The following is a 22,168-nucleotide window of genomic DNA, read 5'->3' as shown; positions in this document are numbered from 1 at the left end:
ATAGTGAACAAATGGTGTCAGCCAGCTTGATGGAGACTCAGATATTGCGGCCACCTGTGTCTTCATGCAGGGAGGGGGCGGGCTCAACGAAGAAACAATGGCCTCCGCCAGCTCTTCCATCTGGGAGAAAACTGCCACTCCAGACCTTGTGCTGAAGCCAGAAAACTTAGTTTCTCCTCTATCCATATGTCCCTGTCACCTCTCCAGCTGCTTCCCCAGCCCTGGAGCTCAGAGCCAGGGATTCTATAGGTAAGTCCATGTGTGGGCTCTTTAAGAGGAGCTGCTGGGACTTTAGCGTCCCTCCACCTCACTCAGCCACAATTTCTGCTGGTTTTCACAACCAGAAATTATGGGGACTTCTCTCCCTGGCACTGGAACCCAGGGCTGGGGAGCCTGGTGGGCTGGGACACCTTGCTCCTTTGGGGGGACCGCTGCAGCTGAGATATCCCTCCCAATTTTTAATGGTCACACATGGGTGTGGGACCAGCCCGTTCTGTGTCTCTGTCCCTCCTACCAGTCTCGAGGTGGCTTCTTCTGTGTGTCCTTAGTTGTAGGGCTTCGGTTCCACTAGACTTCAGACGGTTCTCAGTGATGGTTGTTTTGTAGTTCAGTTGTGATTTTTGATGTGGTTGTGAGAGAAGGGAAGCCCAGCATTTACCTACTGCACCATCTTCACCAGAACTCTGAAATTCATCCTTTTTAATGCACACATTTGTAGCGCATTTGTTTTTGCTTCTGTAGAGCATTTCATTGTGTAAATACACCAGGAACTTGGGCCAGCCCGGTGGCTCCGGAGGTTGGAGCTCCCTGCTCCTAATGCCAAGGTCACCAGTTCAATTCCCACATGGGCCAGTGAGCTGTGCCCTCTACAACTAAAATTGTGAACAACAGCTCTCCCTGGAGCTGGGCTGCTGTGAGCAGCCAGAGGTTGGCATGTGCTGCCGCGGGATACCGTGTGCTGCTATAGGCTACCATGTGATGCCATGAGGCGGCCGGCAGCCAGCATGAGCGGCCAGCAGCCTATGAGAGCTGCTGACTGATGACCAGCAACAGACGGCCTCAGCTGGGGGGGAAGCAAGGCTCATAGTACCAGCATGGGCCAGGGAGTTGTGTCCTACACAACTAGATTGAGAAACAACAGCTTGAACCTGTGTGGGGCGGGGAGGAGGCAGAAGAAGGGGAAAAACACAAAATAGGAACTTATTTATTCCTCCTCCAATCAATGGACTCTAGTCAACAGACACTTAGGCTGTTTCCAATTTTATGCCACTAAGAACAATGCTGCTGTGAGCATTCTTGGTAAGACTTTCTCTGGAATATGGCCTAGGAGTGTAACTCTGCTAGGTACTAAGGTGTAGGCATTTTCAGCTTTACTAGATAAAGTCAAATTGGTTTCCCAAGTACTTGTGCCAATTTACATTCCCACCAGCAATGGACAGATTCATGAATTATCTTCGGGTGTCTTTAATGAACAGAAATTCTTAATTTCAATGTTACCAAAATCTATCTACCCATTTTTACCTTTATGATCTATACTTCTTTGTATCTTGTTTAAGAAATTCTTAACTACAGGCCATAAAGATAAATAGTATCATCTTAAAGGGTTATAATTTTGACTTTCATAGCTGGGTCTTTAATCTGTCTGGAATTGATTTGTGTAAATGGCATCAGGAAGAATTCTATTGCCTTTTTTTCTATATGGTTATTTTTATCTCAGCGCCATTAATGAAAAGTACATCTCCCCACTAGTCTACACTGTTTTGTTTTGTCATAAGTCAGGCTTCTGTGTTTGCCTGATCTGTTTGCCTGATCTGCCTGGACCTACATTTTGTTCCATTGGTTTATTTTTATATTTAGAGTATGCGTCGTCAATACGTGCACCTTTATTTTTATAAATTTTATAAGTGATAATATGATTAAACTACCACATTGTACACACTCTAACCAGTAAACCAAACATAGAACATTAGAAAAGATAAAAAATAAATATAAATAGGGGTTCTAATATTTGTCCCAGTCCCCAACGGACCATCTTATGCACTCCCACTTCGGAGACTGTGACCTTGAATCCCACAAGCCCATGTGATGCTGCAGGAGAGCACTGCATGAGAAGTCTAAGGATATGGGGGTGGGTGCTGTGTGAACTCAGAGCCTAGGAAGAAGAAGCATCACTGCTGGGGAGCAGCAGCCTGGCCCGGTATCTCTTCCAAGGGACAGGACTGCAAGATGGTGGCCCTAGGTCAGAGTTCTCTCTCCCAGGTAATGCCTCCCCCTTACCTGCAGTTCTAAGCTTTTTTGCCAAGCTCCTCCTTTGACTAGGTCCACATGGATCCCTCCCACATTAACACACAGTGACACTCAGGCTGTGCCCTTCCTTCTGGGCTAAGGACATTTTCTCTCTTTTTAAGGACTAGAAGTGATCCATATTCAGATTCCACCAACTTTTCCCCATTGTGGTCTTTTTTTTTTTTTTTTACGAACCAATGCCCTTCCTTCTGTGTATATTACGGGATAAGCTGGGTGAGGAAAGACATCCAACTTGGTGGTGTAGAGTTTAATATGGTAACTCTGACAATCTAAAAGGACATCCACTTCAGACAAGCAAAGAACAATAGCCAACATCGCCCTGACAATCCTAGGAGACACAAATATTTTCATTACATCTGAGGAACCCAAGAATCAGGAAGGTCACAGCCTTGATCTACACCACACCTAGTGAGTGATGCGGGCAGGACTTGAATGCAGGTCTGTCTGGCTTCACAGCCACGTGTGCTCTTCTCACTGCACGCATTGTCTCCCCCCATTGCCAGGGGCGACTAAGTGAAGACAGGAGCTTTTGTAGGAGTGGCGTCGGCAGTGCTATCGCAGTCAGTAATTATAAGCTGACTTCAATGCCATATTTAATTTTTGTAAATACTTGGATTTTTTATTATAGATGAATAAAAATGCCCATTACACTAACCAGATACCTAGAATTAGAAAATAAGAAATGATTAAACCACTGAAATATCTACCGGTATATAATTATTCACTGCCAAGAGACTTTATGTTTTTAAAATAGTCACAAAGAGCAGGAATAATTAAGCTGGCATTATTCCTCCATTATTAGATCACCACTGTGTTGTCACACAATTAATGAATCTCCCTCCTGATTGAAACTGAAATGCCGATGAAGATTAGTTGGACTTCGGGGTCAATCACGGGAAACGATAAAAATGTCATGGGAGTTTTCACTCAACAAACCCAGAAACTGGCAGTGCACGACGTCAGAAGCTGGCATGCTGTCCTGGACAATCTGCCCGGTAACAATGTGACTTCCCTTTGATGCGATTGATTTGATGCAATTGGAAGAAAGTCACGCGAGGTGACAAGCTGTGACTGCTGATGCTTCCTCCCCTAACATTGACCTGGACAAATGACAGAGCCAGAGGAACACAGATCAGAGGAACGAACCACAAGAACAAGGAGATCCAAAAAATCGAGAAAATCAAAGACTGGCTTAAGTGGTGCCTGGTGTTGAAAGCTGGCTCCCAAACATTACCCACAGAGCCTGCTGAGCCGACGAAGCTGAGTGTCTTGCTCACTGAGGTAAAGGGGAATATCACCTCCCAAAGGTTTGCAGCATCTCAGAGGGGAGAAGGCATCATCAAATTTTATTGAACACAAGACCCTACTGTGCCTGTAACCCGAACGCCCCTGGGAAGATGCACGTTTCCCCTGGAAGGTCTGCCTCAGGCCCTGGGACGACAGGGATGGACCGTAGACCGAGAAGAGGCACCAGAGAACTTTGGGAAGTGGTGAAAATGTTAAATATCTGATTGTGGTAATGTACAAGAATGTCTACTACACTTGTCTAAATGCATCAAAAGGTACATTTAGGAGCATCATTTGTATGCAAATTATACCTTAATAAAGTTGGCTTTTTTAAAGGGGATGGATGAAACAAGATTGGCCAAATGTGTCAAGTGGTGATGAGTACACGGAAAATTATTATTTTATTCTATTTTCATTGGTATTGCAAAATTACCATAATAAAAAGATTTTTTTTTAAATCTAAAGATACATCATTCAACTTCCCACACTCCACCATCCACAAAGACCCGCCCCCCCGTGGGATTGAAAAGTAAGGGCAGGAACCCCTGACATTTGCATGTTATTTACAAAATATGTTTCATAAGTGTTAACACTTATCCCCACTAGAACCCTGGGCAAGCATAGATTGTCGTCCACTCTCAGACGGGAAGTCTCTGGGATCTCTGGGAAATGACTTGCCCAAGACCACACAGGTGGGGGGCAGGCTGGGACCCAAGCCCAAGGCGCCTGACAGAAGGCATGTGTTTCTCCCACAGCACTTGCCTCAAGGTCTCAGGGCCACGGGCACAGCCCCCACATGGCCAGACTTCTGCCTGGCCCAGCACCTTTCCAGGCTCTCCAGACTTTCCAGCAGGGCAATTCTAACCCAATGAGCAGCAACTGGGGCTGGAGTGAGTTGTCTATTAGTTCCCAGGGTTATGTCTTACTCAGTTCCCCTTGAGCCCCAACCAAGAAGCTAACAGAGGGAGGCGAAGTCCAGGGCAGGGTCAGAAATGCCTGGCTGCTTGCAGAACATGACGATTGTCTCCAGTTTCTGAGAAGGACTTTACTCAGACATGGTTACCTACCTATATGTCAAAGGAACACCGTTTCCTGGCGTCCTGAGCCTCAGCTACGTGTCTCAAGGTGTCGCTCTTTAAGAAAGAAACCAGCAGCAGTCTGGCCATCTCTCCAGCTGGATCTCATGAAGTGGCTATGAGGATGACACAAGTTAGCTCCACGATGTGCCTTCAATAAGCATAGTAGCAAGTTCCTGCCATCCCGTAGGACAAACCAAAAACATAATGATAAAAACAAAGAAACTCATCAGAAAAGACCTGGGCTTGACCCCACCCAACGCCATTTTGTATTAATTTGTATACCTAATAAGAGAACCTGAGGAACGGCCCTGTCACCCCACTTCCATCTTCAAGGACCTCTGAGAATGAGAGGTCCTTGTTCTAAACTTTCCTAAAGCTCTCCCAGCCCCCAGGGCTGAGCCTCTCCATGTCCGTCAGTGCTCTCATCCCACAGCCAGGCTGAGAGGCCACATTCTGTAATCATCAGGGACATGGGGACTGATGTGACAGGATGATATCATTGCACTTCACACTGATTTGCTCGGGGAGCCCCTCCCCCACCCTTGCCTGAAGGAAGTCCTGGTCCCTGTCATGTTGTTCTTTATGGCACAGCAATTGCTAGGTCTCCCCTGTGCCAGGTGCAATGGCAGGGGTACTGCATTTCTAGACTTTGAGCCCCAGCATTGCCAAAACCCTGTAGTTGTTCCCCGAACATCCTGTGTTTGCAGAAGCTGCTTCAAGGGTCAGAAACATGTTTCCCCAGCTTCCAGCAGGCTGACTCCTTCTTGTGAAACAAGACCTGACTCAGACATCTCCTCCTCCAGGAAGTCTCTGCTGATTGCCCAGCGCTGGGTTAGGCACCCCTCAATCTGGCTTCTTCCCTCTAGTTTGGTGCACTTCCCCCAAGAAAACTGTTTGCTAGGTTATCTCCTCCGCTCAAACATGAGCGCACAGAGGAGGAGATTGGAACCTTACTCATCCTTGCATCTCCGAAGCCTGGCACACAGCAGTCCCTCAGTACTTACCAGAGAAGAGAATTCCACAAAGAGAGTCCCAACAGCAACCTCTGCCTCAGAGACAGCTCACCATTTATCTACTGGAAGCCGGTGTTAGTAGAACTAAATCATGCATCAGTGGGCTAAGAGCTCTCCCTGAGGCATGTGAGGTGCCAGGAGGGAGCGCCCAACAGGGGACTGCAGCCTTGGAGGTCTAATACCTTCCCCCATTGTCTGTATGTCATTAAAAGCTGCTGAAAGTGAGCTACAGGTCGAACCAGCCAACACTGATGCGGGAGGAGCCGCAGGGGGAGGGGAAGGAAGGCACTGGCAGTGTTCTCTTGGGAGAACATATGACCCCACAGTGATGTCTTAAGAACATTTAGTGATGTCTGATTTAAAGGGTAGCAAAGTACAATTTCCAGCTCATTTTCCCTGCTGGGAACCCGCTCTTACCCTGTTCCCCTCCAGTTAACTCTGAATTCCGGGAGGTGACCCCGGCAAAGCTTTTCAGTTCTTTTACTGTAATAAAAGCCTTTTATTGACTACCTGTGAATTTAGACAAAAAGGAGGTAATTTTTACCAATCTCCTGAGAAGCTTTAAGTAGGAAATTGGCTGACAAAACCCTGCAGACATTCTAGAACACCGTGTTCCTGTGTAATTTGGTCTGTTCTAGAACACTTACCTCTGTTGAAAAGACGCTGTTGCTAGGATACGACCAATGAGTAAACATCCTGATTTCTATTATTGTTTCATAGAATCCCAGCCTCTGTCGTTTAGTAAAACAGCTCCACTAAGGGTGCCTCCGACCTCCTAATTGTGTTATCTAAAGGACACTCTCTCATCCCTCCCCAGACCTGTCACTCACTAACTCAGGAGTTTATCTCTGTGGCCTCTAGAATATTCCTTGTCTCTTTGCTCCTTCCCGTGTGCCTCTCCCCTCAGCCTACCCCTTGAATATGGCTCACCCCCAGGTTTCTCCCCCAGGGCTGGGATAAGGTGACGCAAGGAGAGAACCAGGCAGCAACATTTAGGGAGGCCCTAACCCTCAAGACAGGCCCGTGCTTAGAGGGAGGGCCTCCTGCAATTCTGCACCTCAGGCCCCTGGCTTGTGTCTCCTCTCCATGCCATCTCCCCAGGCAGAGCGGGTCCGGCTGCCCCATTAGCTCACAGGCCTCCCCTCCTACACACGGGGCTCCCCCTAGGGCTTCTCTCCAGCCGCGGGCCCATGTATCCACCTTCCTTCTGGCTGTCTCCCCTTGGATGCCCCAAGTTCCTCCACAGCAAACTCCACCTATCTTCCCAGCAAACTGCATCCCCTACCTCAGTTCATAAGGTCACCTTCATCCCTCAGTTACCCAAGGTAGATAAGTGGAGTTACCCCCCACACACCTGCTCAGGCTGACTTTACCTCCTAAGAGATTGCTCTATATCATCGCTTCCTCGCCACCCCCACCATGACCGCCTGCCATTAGACCCTCGTATCTCTCCTGGACTGCTGCAGTCATCACCTGGTCCCTCTCCCTGCCTCCAGCTGCATAACCCACCTGGGCCAGTCACTAGGACTCGCGTTCCTCCTGCGGTTAAAATCCACGTGCACGGGAATCTGTGCGTAGAATGGGTTCTCTTCCATGGAGGACGACTTGGAAATACTGATAACATTATAAACGTATATGCCCTTTGACTCAACAATTCCACGTCAGGGAACTCCTCCCGCGTACACATTCCTATCAATTGCAGCATCATTTGAAATGGCAAGAAATTGGAAACAACCACAGTGCCCATCCAACAGGGCAATTGTTGAAAACAACATGCTGCACCATGGAACATTTTAAAGCCAACAAAAGGCCTGCGGCTGCTCTCTGCGTACCAATTAGGATGACTTACAGGCACAGAAACAAAAAGCCAGGGCCACCCCAGTTGTACCATGTGCTGCCGCTGTGCCAACAGGGAGAGGTGTACATCACGCTCTTACCGTCAGACTCTCTGGAGGAAAACACTACAATGGGGAACAGTGACTGCTCTCCAGAAGAGGAACTCAGGCTAAGGGCAAGGGGGACTTACTTGTCACTGTATACTTTTTGTACCATCTGATTTCTTTACGTTGAGCATGTTTGATGTTTTCAAATAAAAATATGTTCCACCTGTCTTGGGTACTGCAGCCAGTGACCTTTCTGACGCGCAAATGTGATCACGTCACCCCCTGTACTTGAAATTCTTCAGGGCTCTATAGGACAGGGTATCTGGGACAGTCACCGTTTATGCTCATTATAGAGCAATTAACACCTGGTAATTATTTTTAGCATCTGTTCACTCTCAAAAATATCCTAGGGTGGACCATAAATCGTATCCAGTGAACCTAGAGATACAGTCCACCCTAAGGTTCCTTTAAAACTTCAGAGCCTGAAACCCAGTTTTACTCTAGACAAGGATGCTGTAGGTCTGATGTCACGAGTGTCTACAGCTCGGGTGTAGGACAAGCGTGACTGAAAGGCTTGTGACCGTCTGTAATTGAACTACAGAGGCCTTGGTTTATATTTGCTCTCTGGGAGAGACCATTGGGAAAAGAAGAGGGTTAGCTCCCCTCTCTCACTCCATGACTGATAAAAGTAATTTGAGTTTGTCATAGAGAGAGAAAACAGTCTGGTTTAATGAGTTCTTAGTGCTAGGAAAGAGCCTAGTATTTGGTTACCAAAAAAGATGAAACTTGACCTGCCTGGAGGTCAGCAGATGTAGGTGTGTCTTCAGCTGAGCTGGGTACCTGTGCCCTTTCAGGCCCTAATCGGAATCCCTGGGACAGAGGATGAACTTTTAAATCCTCTCCTCTCCAACACTGGTGAGAGCAACCACAACGCCTGCTCCTGGCAGCCCCACAGCACATGTCCTTGCCCCATTCTCCACCCCCTTCTCCCACACGGGAGGATTCGGGTTTCTAGGGCAGAAAGCTGACCCTCAGGCCCAGGACGCCACTGCTATTCAGAGTGGTCTGCTGAATTCAGCCTGGTTGGTTTTGGTGGGTATGGTGTCCATCTAAAAAAGAGTCCCTCAGAAGCACCCTCAGTGGCAATACTGCCTGGTGGTGGTGGTGGGGAGGGACCTGAGCTTGGCACCCAGTGGTGTTGAGTGCAGATGAGGGGCATGGAGAGGAGAAGGGGTGTGGATTTGGAACTCACTTTGAGCATTCTTTACCTACAAGGGGTTTGAATTTTAGGTCCTCAAAAGTTCTTTTTACAGTAAAAGAAGATGATTTCTCCATCCCATATACCAGAAAGGTTGGGTTTGAGAACCTGAGGACTTCCTCCTATTCTAGGCTAACTTCTCATCCGGGGACCTCAGTCCTAGATTTAAAGTTCGTTAAAGCGACAAGTGTTTCTCTTCTACCCCTGTGCTCTGAGGGCAAGGTTACACCAACAGTGATGAGAGTCTCCACATCTTGGATGTGGACACATCCTAGGGGACTGCTAGTGTCAATATGGCCCCAGGACACTGTTCCTGTGTGTTAGTCCCTGGGGCCACCTTAACAAAGTACCATAGACTGAGTGCCTTAAACAACAGAGGTAATTGTCTCACAGTTCTGGAGGCTGGAAGTCTCAGATCATGGTGTTGGTAGGGTTGGTTCCTTCTGAGGGTCCCTTTTTATGAGGACAACAGTCATATTGAATTAGGGGCCCACTTCCTACATTATGACCTCATCTTAACTAATTACATCTGCAATGACCCTATTTCCAAATAAGTTCATATTCACAGGGACTGGGGTTTAGGACTTCAACATGCAAATTTGGGGGTACACTATTTAACCCACAGCACCCTGCTTGTAGGTTTGTCTTCAACCTCAGAATGCACAGGTTGGACAGCAGGGCTGACCTCCAGAGGTCCCCCTGGCTATCCACCACTCGTGGGTTCCCCAACTCAGTCTGTCCTCTCTATGGCAACTGGAACAAAGAGGAGACCCTGTTCCCTTCATGGGGAAAAGTCTCAGGATTGTTTATAATGGGGAGCTCCTCCCCAAATGCCAGGTTTTTGGATGCTGCTTCTTGATCTTACCCTAATGGTGAGAATTAGGCAAGGTGAGATCTAAAGCAAGATTTTGTTTTCAGCTATTGTTGTCATTGTCCATATTGACAAATGGTCGTTGTCATTTATTGCAGAACCCTAAGAAGTTCTATCACAGAGAATCAGCCAAAGGGGGAGGAAACAGGACAGGGCTCAAATAACACATTTACCTCAGTTGGCACCTGGGTTAGTAGGATCATCTCAGGTGTGAGCAGCACCTTAGTTTCCAAGAGGGACTGTGGCCATTGCTTCATCTGAGGGCTGAAAAAAGGTGAAACTCAGAGGTAGAACCAAGGCCTGCGCTTCGCACCAATTCCTCCTGGGCCAAGATTCCTTTAGGAACACGTTTTATTGATTTCACTCACAGAAACGTGTTTCAATACACGCAGGAGTCCTACTTCCTGTTCCCCACCTGCTGCTGGGGCCACCAGGGCCTCCGCACTAACTTCCGCCTTGTCTGCAGCGACACCTGGTGGACATTGCCTGCCTCGCCAGCGCCTCTCCTGGCAGCTTCCATCAGCCATACTGAGCCATGAGCTTCTGGTGAAGGCTGAGAAAGCGGGACCGAAGGAAATAAGCGCAAGAATGAAGCCAGATAGTGACAGGGCGGAAATGGACTCACGTTGAATCATTAAGGGCCAGTATCGGCAGCAACACAGGCCCTGGAGTCCCACGGAGTTGGCTATGTCGCCCACCTCAGTCACCTTCCAGCCCTAAGACCCTGGTGGAGTCCCAGAACCTCTACGCCATCTCATGTCTAGAAGAAAAATAACTCTTCTTGGCTCACAGACTGAGGGTTACATAAGATAATTCAGATAAAGTGTGAAGTGGTGGCTGACCAAAATAAACATTCAGTAAACACAAAAGTATTGATAATTTCTTTGTTGTTGCCCGACTTCAATCCCAGATACTCATAAACACACACTATAAAATTCATTCCTGCAACGAACGTTTTCTGAATGTCCACTGTGTGCCAGGCACTAAATGTCCAAAGGGAAGGGAAGAGACCTACCTCCTTGTGTTTTGTAACAAAGAAGGACTGGGACTCTCCTAGGCCACAGGAGTTCAGCACCTGTTTACTGAGCACCTAGTCAGTCCAGGCCCAACAAGCCCCCACCTGTCAGAGTACCAATCTGGAGGAATGAGTGGGTGCATGGGGCAGAACCACAGGGTGGCCCCTGCCAAAGGTCTGTACCTGGCCCCAGGGAGGGAAGGAAGCCTTTCAGAGGAGGAGCCTCACAATCTAGAAGGTTCCAGAATGTTCCCTTTCCATTGAGAGTCTTTTTCTCTCCAAAGCACACTGCTGCAGGCAGCATCCATGGCCCACATAGCAATAGAGTTTCCCTTTGATCTAGCTTAAGATTTTTACCATTTTAATCTCTGCTCAGAAGTGTAGCCTGAATGGAGATGAGGCTGTTCCCCCTCCTTTTGAAATTGTGTAGCTGCTGCCACCAGAGAAAAGATAAAAATTCACTGGGGATTTTTCTTCAGATCTGCATTGTGCTCACTGGATAAGCTGTTGGGATTTTTCAACCGAATTTAGAAAATTTGTAATATTAGGTTTAAATCTTCAAAAGTTTCAGGGAGTAGGGTAGAGAGAGGAATTTATTTTAGAATTCCATTTCCCTGTGGCATCATCAAACAATCAGTGAAACATTGAGAAGCACTGGTGAGGACTGGGAGAAAAGAAAGGTTTTCCACAAGGGGTGCCCACCACTTCTGATAACCAGATGCTGGCTGCCGCTTCCAACATCCTGCTGCCCAGAGTTCTGCTTCCAGACACTTTGTAGCTTCTAGCCCTGGGGACATCATTAAATCTTTTCAGCCTTGATTTCTATATCCACTTACTTCATAAATATCATTGGAGAGTCTGATGTGTGCCAGGCACTTTGCCTGGGCAACACACGTAGGCCGGAGTCCCCTGCCCTGCCCTTTGGGAGCTCCAATCTGTCGGCAGGGTGAGGATTTAAGGGACTTAAGGCTTGTACCAAGTACACTGGCATATAGGAACCTTCTCAGAGGGGCTCAGAAATGTTCTGGGCAGACTTCTGCCCTGTTTAAGTAGCAGAAATCAGGGAACAAGTTCCCTAAGGGTTCGTGAGGTTCCAGGGCTACTCCCCTTTTCTGTGTTGTTTATCACCCATCTGTAGGACTGACTGGAAACCCCCCAGTGATGGTGGGGTTCATGCGAACCCAGAGAAATAGCTGCTGAGAAGGAGCCCTGAGAACCAGCCTCCCGGCCATCCTGGTCCCAGGAAGTCCAAAGAGGGAGAAGATGGTGGTAGCTGTGATGAGAAAGGGGAGAGAGTAGGCGGTACTGGGAAGGAGACCGTAAATATCAGGGTCCTTTCCTCAGGCAGGAGCCAGCCTGGGCCAGTTTGGGTCTACAGGCCAAACTAACTAATGCCCCTTCTGGAAAGTTGTTCTGACCACCAGAGGTTGTGCTGGGTAGACAGCAGCCTCAAGTGTGATCAGAAGGATGCTTATTGTACCTGAATCAGTACCTGGTGACACGTCCTATCCAGGTCATGGAGAGGCTTGGCAAGGATCTATGCTTGCCCAGCGTATAGGGCTGTCAGATAAAACACAGTATTTGCAGCTAGAAGTGGAGAGGCTGTAGAAGTGGAGAAGAAGCTTCAGTCTGGAAGGAATTGAGCGCTTTGTGCCCAGGCAGCATGACCAAGCTGAGTAACTGCAGAGATGGAATGGCCCTTGGAGATCAAGTCGAGGGTGCCATTTACATAGACGACAATCAACAGGGCCCCAGGAGTTAGGCAAAGCTGTGATCCTGGCCACAAGCATCCAGGAAAGGCTCATGTGTGTGTGTGTGTGTGTGGGGGAGGCGTGGAGGGCGATTGGTCACAGAGCCAGTTAACACGAAGCCTGTCTGTCTAGCTTCAAATCTAATACTCATAATACTCATTCCATTGCAGTAAATTCATCTATGGCTCCAAGTAGTAAGTATGAAACTAACCCAAGTTGACTGTGAGTAAAAGGAATCCCGGGAAGAAAGAAACTGAGGAGCGGGATTGTTCCAGTGGGGACTTGAAGTAGAGTGAAGTGTTCTCCACCTCCCCGAGGGTCCTCCGACTTGAGCAAGGTGGGAAGGACCGCCTCGTAGCTCAGGACAGTGAGAGGCTGGCGCCTGTATACGAAGGAGCCATTATTGACTAGAAGAAGGGGCCAGAACTAGTTGGGGCACAGGGAATGAGATATTCTCCTGAGGAGCTGCTCTGAGGGGTCTGTGCCCAGAGACCATACCAGTGTATCCATTAGCCTCTCAAACAACCAGCAGACACGGATAACGCTGGTTGGACCTGGCTTCTAGTCTGTTCTGAGAAGGCAGATGCCAGATGTGTTCACAGGCACAGCCACTCCCTCTCTTGAGGCGTCGGCTGCTGAAGCAGGGGTAACTAGAGGACCCAAAAGGGCAGTGCAGCTAAGCTGTAGCCTCTAAATTGAGGCAATATTCTGAATATTTCCTTGTACTGATTTCTCCCATTAACTGAATTTAGATATCTTTTACAAAATTTCTTCCCTCCATTGGGCTGGATTTGGGATTTTAGAATGAGCTCGTGGATGCTCCTTAGAGAAAACAATCTAGAGTAACCTGCAGTCTCGAAATACGCTCCCTCGGCCCTGCAAAAGGGAAAACGGATTGTAACGGTCCAGAGCGGGGACGTGGCGCCACCTGGTGGTCCTTCTGACTCCGCTCCGAGCCGGAACCACGCCCCCGAGGAAAGAGTAAGTGGACTTTGGCCTTGAACCGGAACTTGTCCGTGGCAGTCTTGTAAATCTACCATGTTACACCAATTCAAACAAAATTGTCCAGGCCAAAACAAACGGAGAACTGCTAGGCATAGAGCTCTGTGGCATTTCATTCAGTTATATGTTTATTTATTGGAATGTCCATTCATTCGTTTCCCAGGTCCTTGCTAGGAGCTGGGAATGCAGACCTGACTGTCAAGGAGCTTCAGGATGAATGGAAGTCAGAAAAGGTTAGGATGGGGGACGGGCATTCTAGGAAGTGACAGCCAGAGAGCGAAGGCTTCCTGCGAGACAACACCGGAGGAGAGTGGGGCTAAGGCATTTGGACTTCACGGTACAGACCCTGGAAACACTGACGTTTGATTTGTGCCACTGTAGGAGGCTGGAAGGACCCTTTGGCGGGCTTCTAATTCTCAAAGGAATCCGAAGTCGGATTTTAGAGGTTATCTCCAAACAATATTTAGTCACAGGGTAGAATAAAATAATGTGATATTCATGAAACTAATTTGAACCTGTGTCCCATTACCAGATTATACTACTGGAATGTACTATATTATTTTTTTTTTAATTCTACAATTATCTTATGACTAGTACAACTGGATATCATTACATTTTTTAAATTAAAGCATTAATTCTGTTAAAAGTCAACGTGTAAAATTCATCATAACCTTGTAATCCTGCTTTGACATGTCTGCTTTTTAGTATGTCAAAAAATAAAATAAGAAAGGGGCCTGGGCCTCTCTCAACCTTTGGAAAGTTCTGGAAAGCTCTAGACAGTTCTGAGGAAGGATGGAATAAAAGAGAACCAAAGAAGGTGAAGCAAGGAGACTCTTAAAATAGTTCAGACAAGATGCTGAAACCTGAGCTAGGCCAGGATCTGTGTGAATAGAGAGGAGAAATGCCATTAAGGTGTCAAATTTGATAGAATTTGGTGATCGATTGTATAGAAGGAAAAAAAATTGTTTATAATCCCTGTGCCTGGGAATGACGAATGACGGCAGATCCTGGTAACTATAGGATCTCTTGTTTGGAGAGCAGAAAGTCAACATCTTCTGCTTTATGGCTTTTGGCAAAGTTATGGGCAGTGTCAGGCACAGCAGGTGTGGGGATGAGAGCTTGTAAGCGCAGGATGGAGTCAAACTGCTCCACCAAGAAAGGGAAGAATGATATGGAGCATGGACATTCCAGAGGCTGCAGGACTCAGTGGTCCTGGGTGCTGCCCAAGGATTCCCACAGGATGGGCCTCTGGGTACCAGGTGGCCAAGAAGATACCTGGGAGAGGTTTGGTTCAGTCAAATGAAAAGCTGTGGGGAGTGTGGAGACCTGCTGAGGTGGAAACTGCCCACAGACATGGCCCCAGGAGACAGGAGCAGGGGAGGTCCAGGATGAGGCCCCAGTTTCTGCCTCTGATGACCTGGTCCCTGAAGACAGAATTCCTGAGGAGGAGCCAGCTTGTAGGGGAGATGATACAACCAAATGTCCCCAGGCCACACCAACCTGTGGCTTTGAATGAAGTTATATTAATAGGCCAAAGGAGTAAGTCCCATTTCACTGATCGTGGTACCTGGAGCTCAGCACAGCGCCCCTCAAAATTTCCCCAGGGATCCACATGTGCTGGAGGACTGATACCCTGGCCCTCACAGAGCCAGAGCTAGAGGTCATTTTGCCTTTGTGCTCCCCTTCAAAGGAGGGGTTTCCTAGAACGCCTGTGCCTGTGCCCCAGATTTTCACAGAGGTGCCTTGCAGCCCCTGTCCTCATGGGAATCAGACATGAGTCCAGAGGGGGCTGCTGGTGGGGGCGCAGAGAAAGCAAAACCCAACCAGGCTCAACATGACCTGGGGCAACGACCAAGCGCAGAGGCAGCATTTTGCCTGTCTGCTCTCCTGCCAGATGCCACCTGGATTACGGAGAGCATCCTATGTCCTAGTGCATGCCGGGAGGAGGGGAGACAGATCCTCAGCGGTTGTGTCACTGGGGTAGGACGGGCACCTGCTAGACCTGGGTGCTCAAGCCCGTGGCCTGGACTTCTTCAAGGGAGACACTTGACAAAATGCACTTTACTTGTAGCAACTCCTCTCACCTTCTGCGACTCCTCCCAGCCCAGTGAATTTCTGACACATTTTTATAGGCAAAGCACAAAGGATTTTTAGGGCAGGGAAACTATTCTGTATGATACTCTAAGGGTGGATACTGGCATTATATATTTGTCCAAACCCATAGAATGCGCAACACCAAGAGTAAACCCCAGTGTAAATGGTGGGTTTTGGTTGACAATGTGTCAGTGTAGGTCTCATTGTAACAAATGTACCACTCTGGTTGGGGAAATTGATGGGGGGGGAGAGCAGGGGTATATGGGAACTCTGTACTTTACACTCAATTTTGCCGTGAACCTAAAACTGATCTAAAACATGAAGTGTATTAATTTTTTAATTGCAGTAAAAATTTTTAAATAAAGTAAAAATAAAAGAAATTGAACTTTTGTAAGCATTATCTTTTTATTTTAGAGTTAAAGAATTACAAGAAAATATAAAACTTTTTCCTGTAATTCTTTAGAAAGTCTACAGTTGCATAAAAATTTCTATCAATAACAAACATCTATTAAGTACGTGCAAGACACTGTTTTAGGATGAGAATTCATCAGTGCACAAAATGGCCTGGTTCCTTCCTCATAGAGCTTCCATTCTAGTGAAAGAGACAGGCAATACATAAACAAATATGTAAATAATTGAGTTCATTACAAATTGTGATCAGTTCCACAGTATTTGAGAGCGTGTGCAACTGGGGGCATTCCCACTTCAGATTGGTGGTCTGAGAAGAGCCTGAGGACGGGACATATAAGCTGAGACTGCAGTGAGAAGAAGTTGCTGTTAGTGCAAAGGCCCCGAGGCTGGGACCAGTCTACAGGGCTTGAGGAAGAAAAGAACACCAGTGTGACTGGAGAGGAATGAGGAGAGATGGGTTTGAGGTGACATCAGAGGCAGGAACTTGTAGGTCCTGAGGGTGGATTTTTCTTCTGTGTTTTATGGGAAGCCACTGCAGAGTTCTTGGATTTTTTTTTTTTTTAACAACCTTATTGAGCTATAATTCACGTACCATACAGTTCACCCAATTAAAGTAAATAGTTCTACTTTTTAGTATATTCACAGAGATGTGCAACCATCACCACAGTGAATCATAGAACATTTGCATCACCTTCAAAAGAAGGCCCATACCTTTCGATATCATCTAGTCTTCCATCTGCCCAACACCCCAGCCCTAAGTAACTACTAATCCACTTTCTGTCTCTATAGGTTTCCTCATCCTGGACTTTCATATGAATGTAATTGTATATGTGGTCTTTTGTCACTGGCTTTTTTGACTTGCATGTTTTCAAGCTTGGTCCATGTATCTTGGGCAAGGCAGCTCTTTTCAGCCAAAGGAGAGACACAGCTGGAGGCCACAGCAACCAAGACTCCCAGCAACTGGGGGAGTGAGTGGTTGACTTGTCCTGAGGTGGGTTCTGGGTGGCATCCACTGCAACAGGATACCAATAATGTCTGCTCTAAGAGGTGACTGCAAAAGTCCAGATAAGCGCTGGAACCAGGGCAGGAGTAGTTTCCTTTCCTTATTATCAAGGGGTATTCATTGTCATCAGAATAAAATAATAAGAATACATACATTTGAGGAAGACACTGAGCATGACAGAGTATCAGCCACCCTCCAGGCAACATGGAGGACACAGAGGAGTAAGCTGAGCCTCTGTCCTCGGGGAGCGCATGAGTCATTGCAGGAGACCCCTGAGCAAGGGCTGCTTACTGGACTTTGGAGTTGGAGAAGCTCGGTTAGAATCCGCGTGGATTATATAAATTTTCTACCAAGTATTGCACTTTCCCTCAACCATGATGTTCTTCTTGTGGGAAAATGACATATTGCTGTTGCTAACTGAACTATGTCGCCCCTGAAATCCACATGTTAAAGCCCTAACCCCCAATGTGACTGTCTTTGGAGACGGGACCTTTAAGGAGGTGATTAAGGATACGTGAGGTCATAAGGGTGGGCCCTCGCCCAATAGGACTGGTGTCCCTATGAGATGAGGAAGAGACACCAGGAACATGTACACAGAGAAAAGACCATGTGAGGACACAGCGAAAAAGCAGCAGTCAACAAGCCAGGGACAGAGGCTTCAGGAGAAACCAATGCTGCCGGCACCTTGATCTTGGACTTCCAGCCTCCACAACTGTGAGACATTAACTTTCTCTTGTTTAAGCAGCCTGGTATTATGTTATGGTAGCCCTAGCAAACTAACATTATTCCCACTAGTTGAACTTATGTGTCCTGCTTGGTCCAATAAATGCAAGGGGAGGTGAGTGAGGTGTGTCACTTCCAAGCAGATTTAAAAGCCTGTGTGTGGTTGTGCCGGGGGCTCCCTTCCCCTCTGCCATGAGAACAGCAATGTTCCAGGTAGAGTCTGCTCCATCACTTGGGTCCCAAAGTGAAGCTGATGTAGCGCAAAGCTGTAGACAACCCAGGACCGACAGGTAGCACGGGAAAAATAAACCCTTATTGTTGTAAGCCCCTGAGATGAGGGCTGTTTGTTACTGCAGCATAAGATAGCCCATCCTGATTTTTACACACTCTGCGATCCGTGACTCTGAGAGCTTGGGTGAGCTTTTTCACCTCTATGAAACTTGTGTATAAAAAGACATGATAATACCTGCCTTTTAGGGTCATTCATTCCTTTACCCAACACTTATTCACTAGGGGTCTGCTGGGGGTCAGCCCTGGGCCAGGCACTGCAACATAGAGGAAGCAGCAAAGACACAGAGCCTGCCCTCATGGACTTCACAAATCAGACAAAAGGAAGTGAACAAATAAATAACTATAAATTGTGATGATTACTGTGGTAGGCAGACTAATGGGCCCTCAAAGATGTCCATGTCCCAACCCCAGAACTAATGAATATGCTGTATTACATGGCAAAGGAGAATTCAGTTTGCAGGTAGACTTAGGGTCAACTCCTTAAAATGGGGTGATTATCCTGGATTAGCTAGATCGGGCCTGTAATCACAAGTGTCCTGCCAAGTGGAAGAGGGAGACAGGAAAGGGAGAACAGAGAGATGTGACATGAGAAGGCCTCAGCCTGACATTGTTGGCTTTGAAGATGGAGGGAGGGGGCCATGAGGCAAGGAATGCAGGCGTCTCTAGAAGCTGATTTTTCAAAAACCAAGGAAATAGGCTCTCTGCTCGAGCCTCCAGGAAGGTATGCAGCCCTGCAACACCTTGACTGTAGCCCAGTGACACCTGTGTTGGACTTCTAACCTACAAAACTGGGAGGTTATTTGAGTTGTTTTAAGCCACTAAGTTTGTGGTAATTTGTTACAACAGCCACAAGAAACTATTACAGTTGCTGAGAAGAAAGGAAAGCAAGGGGATTCAATAGAAAATTGTGGGGGGCAGGGAAGGGGTGCTAACTTTAGAGGGTGTGGTCAGGGAAGGCCTCTGAAGACTTGAAATTTAAGCAGAGCCCTAAAGGATGGAAAGCGGGGAGTCAGTTTTTGTGCAGATTTGGTAAGTTAATGAAGGTAATGAGTTTAGCATCATGCTTGACACACAGGAAGCAACCAACGTGTAGTGAGTGTGATGCTAAGATATATGTAGTACAGTTTTAAGAAAAAAATCCAACAGCTGACAGATAAGGCCATGTACTTTCCTGCCTCCGTGGCTTTGCTCCTGCCATGCCCTCTACCTGGAACACCTTTCTTCTTTTTGCCAGATGGGAAAAATCCTCCGTTGGTGTCAGGAGAAGCAAAGTCACGTGACATGGCAGTTCCTTCCTCAGGGCTGTGATTTCATTCACTTCTGAGCAAATGTGACAAATATGAGGATGTCCCCCAGAGGTACTTCTAGTCCAGCCCCACCTGCCTTCCTCTCCTCTCCTTTCAGGATAGAAGGGGTGCTATAGGAAGTCGGGGTGAGGGACAATGGGAGACAAGCAGCAACCACAGTAACCCAACTTGGGGTGGGGGTAGAAATTATAAGGAAATAGAGGGAAAAGAAACACCTGGTTCATTCATCAACATCCCCCCTCAACCCTTAACGCTTAGAAATATTCTGGGGGAAGCACAAAGTTATCATATATTATTCATTTTTTATTGTTGTTATTAACTATGTGAAATGCGGGAATTTGAGTTACCAATTCTGTTCATTGTCCTAGAAAAAAAATCAAGTTTTCTGGACTGTCCTTTGCTCCTCCTTAAATCATCTGGCTTATTCTTTTCTGTTTGGTGATCCAGCCTTTGAGGGCAGAACAGGAACTGGAGTCTGCTGTACTTCAGAAAATATTATTGTCGTCCTTTCTGCTTTTTCCTGGAATAATGGCCTGGAACTGGTGTGTGATCGGCCCCAACTTCCAGCCCAAGGCCAAGGGGACTCTCTGAAATGGTCTCACGTCACCCAGCTCTGGAACACTCCATTCTCATTTACTGAGCACCCAAAGAGCCATGCTAAATATAAGCTGAGTGTTCTAGAATTCAAGAAATTTAGTCATGTAAAAAGTTTTAATCTTCTGTTCTTAAAACTCACAGGAGCGTGGAAAGGAAGGTGAGTGGCCGTGGTCACTGTCTCTGCGCTCAGTGCAGCTGCTGAGGCTGATTCCTATAGAACTGCTCCAGAGGGGCTGCTGGGGGTTCCCCGAGCACACGCCCTGCACCGCGCCCTTCTCCACTTCCGTGCCTTTGCTCCCGAGCCATCCTTGCCTGGGACGCCCCCCTTCTGCCTCCCTGCCATCCCAGGAACCCTCTTCAATATCAGACTCCCTCAAGCAGAGTGAGTTGCTTGCTTACTGCGTGATCTCATAGAACTTTCCATACATACTACCTTCACTGCAGCTTTTTACTGACCTGCCTCCCACATTAGACTATGAGTTGCTACAGGCAGGGAATGTTTCTTAATCGTTTTAGTACCCTCCGGCCAGCGCAGGCCTGAAATAAGTGGATATTCAGCAAATATTTGTCAAATGAATAAGGGAAGGAAGGAATGACAGAGTGAACAGCGACCCCCTTCCTTTGTTTGCATCTATAGCTAAAGCCACCCTTCTACTTCAGCTTTCGAATTCAAAGCCTTTAAGAAAAGCCAGAATATTTTAGGTTCTAGCCAAGTGTACTGATAAGCCTACCTTTTCATGGCTGAAACCATGTTCTCTGTATTTCTTTTGTTCTCCCCACAGCAGCTAGGACACACAGGTCTTCACTGTGTAACTGTTGAGGGAAGCATCAACACACCCAACTCGAGCCTAGCCAATTCTTTTTGTTGTAATTTAACATCATTGTTTTGTATTGAGTAACATATATTAGATGACCTCAGGCCTTCTAAATGGTTTGGGGTGGTGAGGTGTTTGTTAGAGCTGAGATTTAAACTGTAATACAAACAGGCCATTATACACTTGGCAGCACCTTGAAAATAGCCTGCGGTACTGACAAGAAGGTATGTGTCTGGTCTTTGAAGTATTGCACTGTGCCAACCCATCGATGCAATGTGGAAACTACCCACGTGTCCATCAAGAGGAGAACACATCGACCGTGGTCCATTTATACAATTGTGCGCAACCAGCAATTATACGAATGAGCCGTGGACTTGCACTTCAGTGAAACAGTCAGATATAGAAAAGTACAGACTGATGGATTCTATTTTTATAAAGTGCCCAATTAGCCTATTGGATTATGACCTCATTTAACCTTAATTACCTCTTTAAAGGCCCTATTTCCAAATATGGTCATTTGGAGATAAAGGCTTCAGCACTATGGATTTGGGGGAAACACAATTCAGTCCATGACAATGTTATATTTCAGTAAAAAGTCACTTAAAGCAAAACAAAAGGCAAAAACACAAAACAAAAAAGCCCTTGGACTCCCAATCTTCCACAGGCAAAAGGAATGCTTTGAAGTCTGGGCAGCCCCCAGGGAAACAGGCTTCTCCCCTCCCACTTTAGATGTGGGTAGGAGACCAATCACCAGGGGACACCTCCTAGAGGGTGGGGGCAGTCACAGAGTTCCTCCCAGGCCGCAGAATCTCACTCTGATCAAGGAACTGCCTCTCCCCACTGTAGAAGCCTTACAACATCACACATCAGGATTTCAGAATTGCTGACCCAGGGACGGCTGTGTTATCTCTCACTTTTCTCTTTTCTGAAAGGCAGTGTTTATTATGAGTCTCCTGTCCTGCCCTAACATGGCGTTATACATTGGGAGTTTGGAGGTGGAAAGGATTGCTCATCTTTTTAGCTCATGAGCTCTACCCTCGGGGGCCTCACACCCTGACCTGGAGGGTCAACACATCCCCCAGATCTCCAGGACTTTGAGTTGGGTGCAGGGATGAATGTTGCTGTGGAGCCCCCTTGGGGAGGGACTAAGTGTATTCCATGTGTGGAAGAAAAATAACATGGCTACCTGGAGGCCAGAGGGTGGACTACAGCAGGAATTGTCTTGATCCTAACCAACCCAATTTCTCCTCTTGGCCACAGAAGACTATTTCCCAGCCTCCCTTGCAGTTAAGTTGGGGCCACATGGCTGGCTTCTGGCCAATGGAATGTCAGTGGAACCCTTGCAAACTTAGTTGTTCTCTTTGTTCTTCAGTCAGTCCAATGGTGAAGAACAAATCAAGGACCCTAAGGAGGTTCTAGAACTGTGCTGTCCAATAGAACAGCCTGTAGCTATACGTGGCT

General features: G+C 47.1%; 1 long non-coding RNA gene across 2 annotated transcripts; it reads right to left on the bottom strand.

Annotated features, from left to right (window-relative positions):
- Window positions 1–2,546: 2,546 nt before the first annotated feature.
- On the bottom strand, window positions 2,547–10,081 carry LOC109455810 (uncharacterized). Of its 2 annotated transcripts, none has more exons than XR_002138750.2 (3): window positions 9,872–10,081; window positions 4,662–4,846; window positions 2,547–3,407 (listed from the first exon to the last, which is right to left on the bottom strand). It is a non-coding gene; the product is annotated as an uncharacterized LOC109455810 (long non-coding RNA). The 2 variants fall into 2 exon arrangements; XR_002138749.2 differs by lacking the exon at window positions 9,872–10,081 and adding an exon at window positions 5,678–6,768.
- Window positions 10,082–22,168: the final 12,087 nt, after the last annotated feature.

The sequence above is a fragment of the Rhinolophus sinicus genome, linkage group LG05 (genome assembly GCF_036562045.2).
Source record: "Rhinolophus sinicus isolate RSC01 linkage group LG05, ASM3656204v1, whole genome shotgun sequence".
Classification (NCBI taxonomy): domain Eukaryota; kingdom Metazoa; phylum Chordata; class Mammalia; order Chiroptera; family Rhinolophidae; genus Rhinolophus; species Rhinolophus sinicus.
This window is presented reverse-complemented; position numbering and strand designations above follow the sequence as displayed.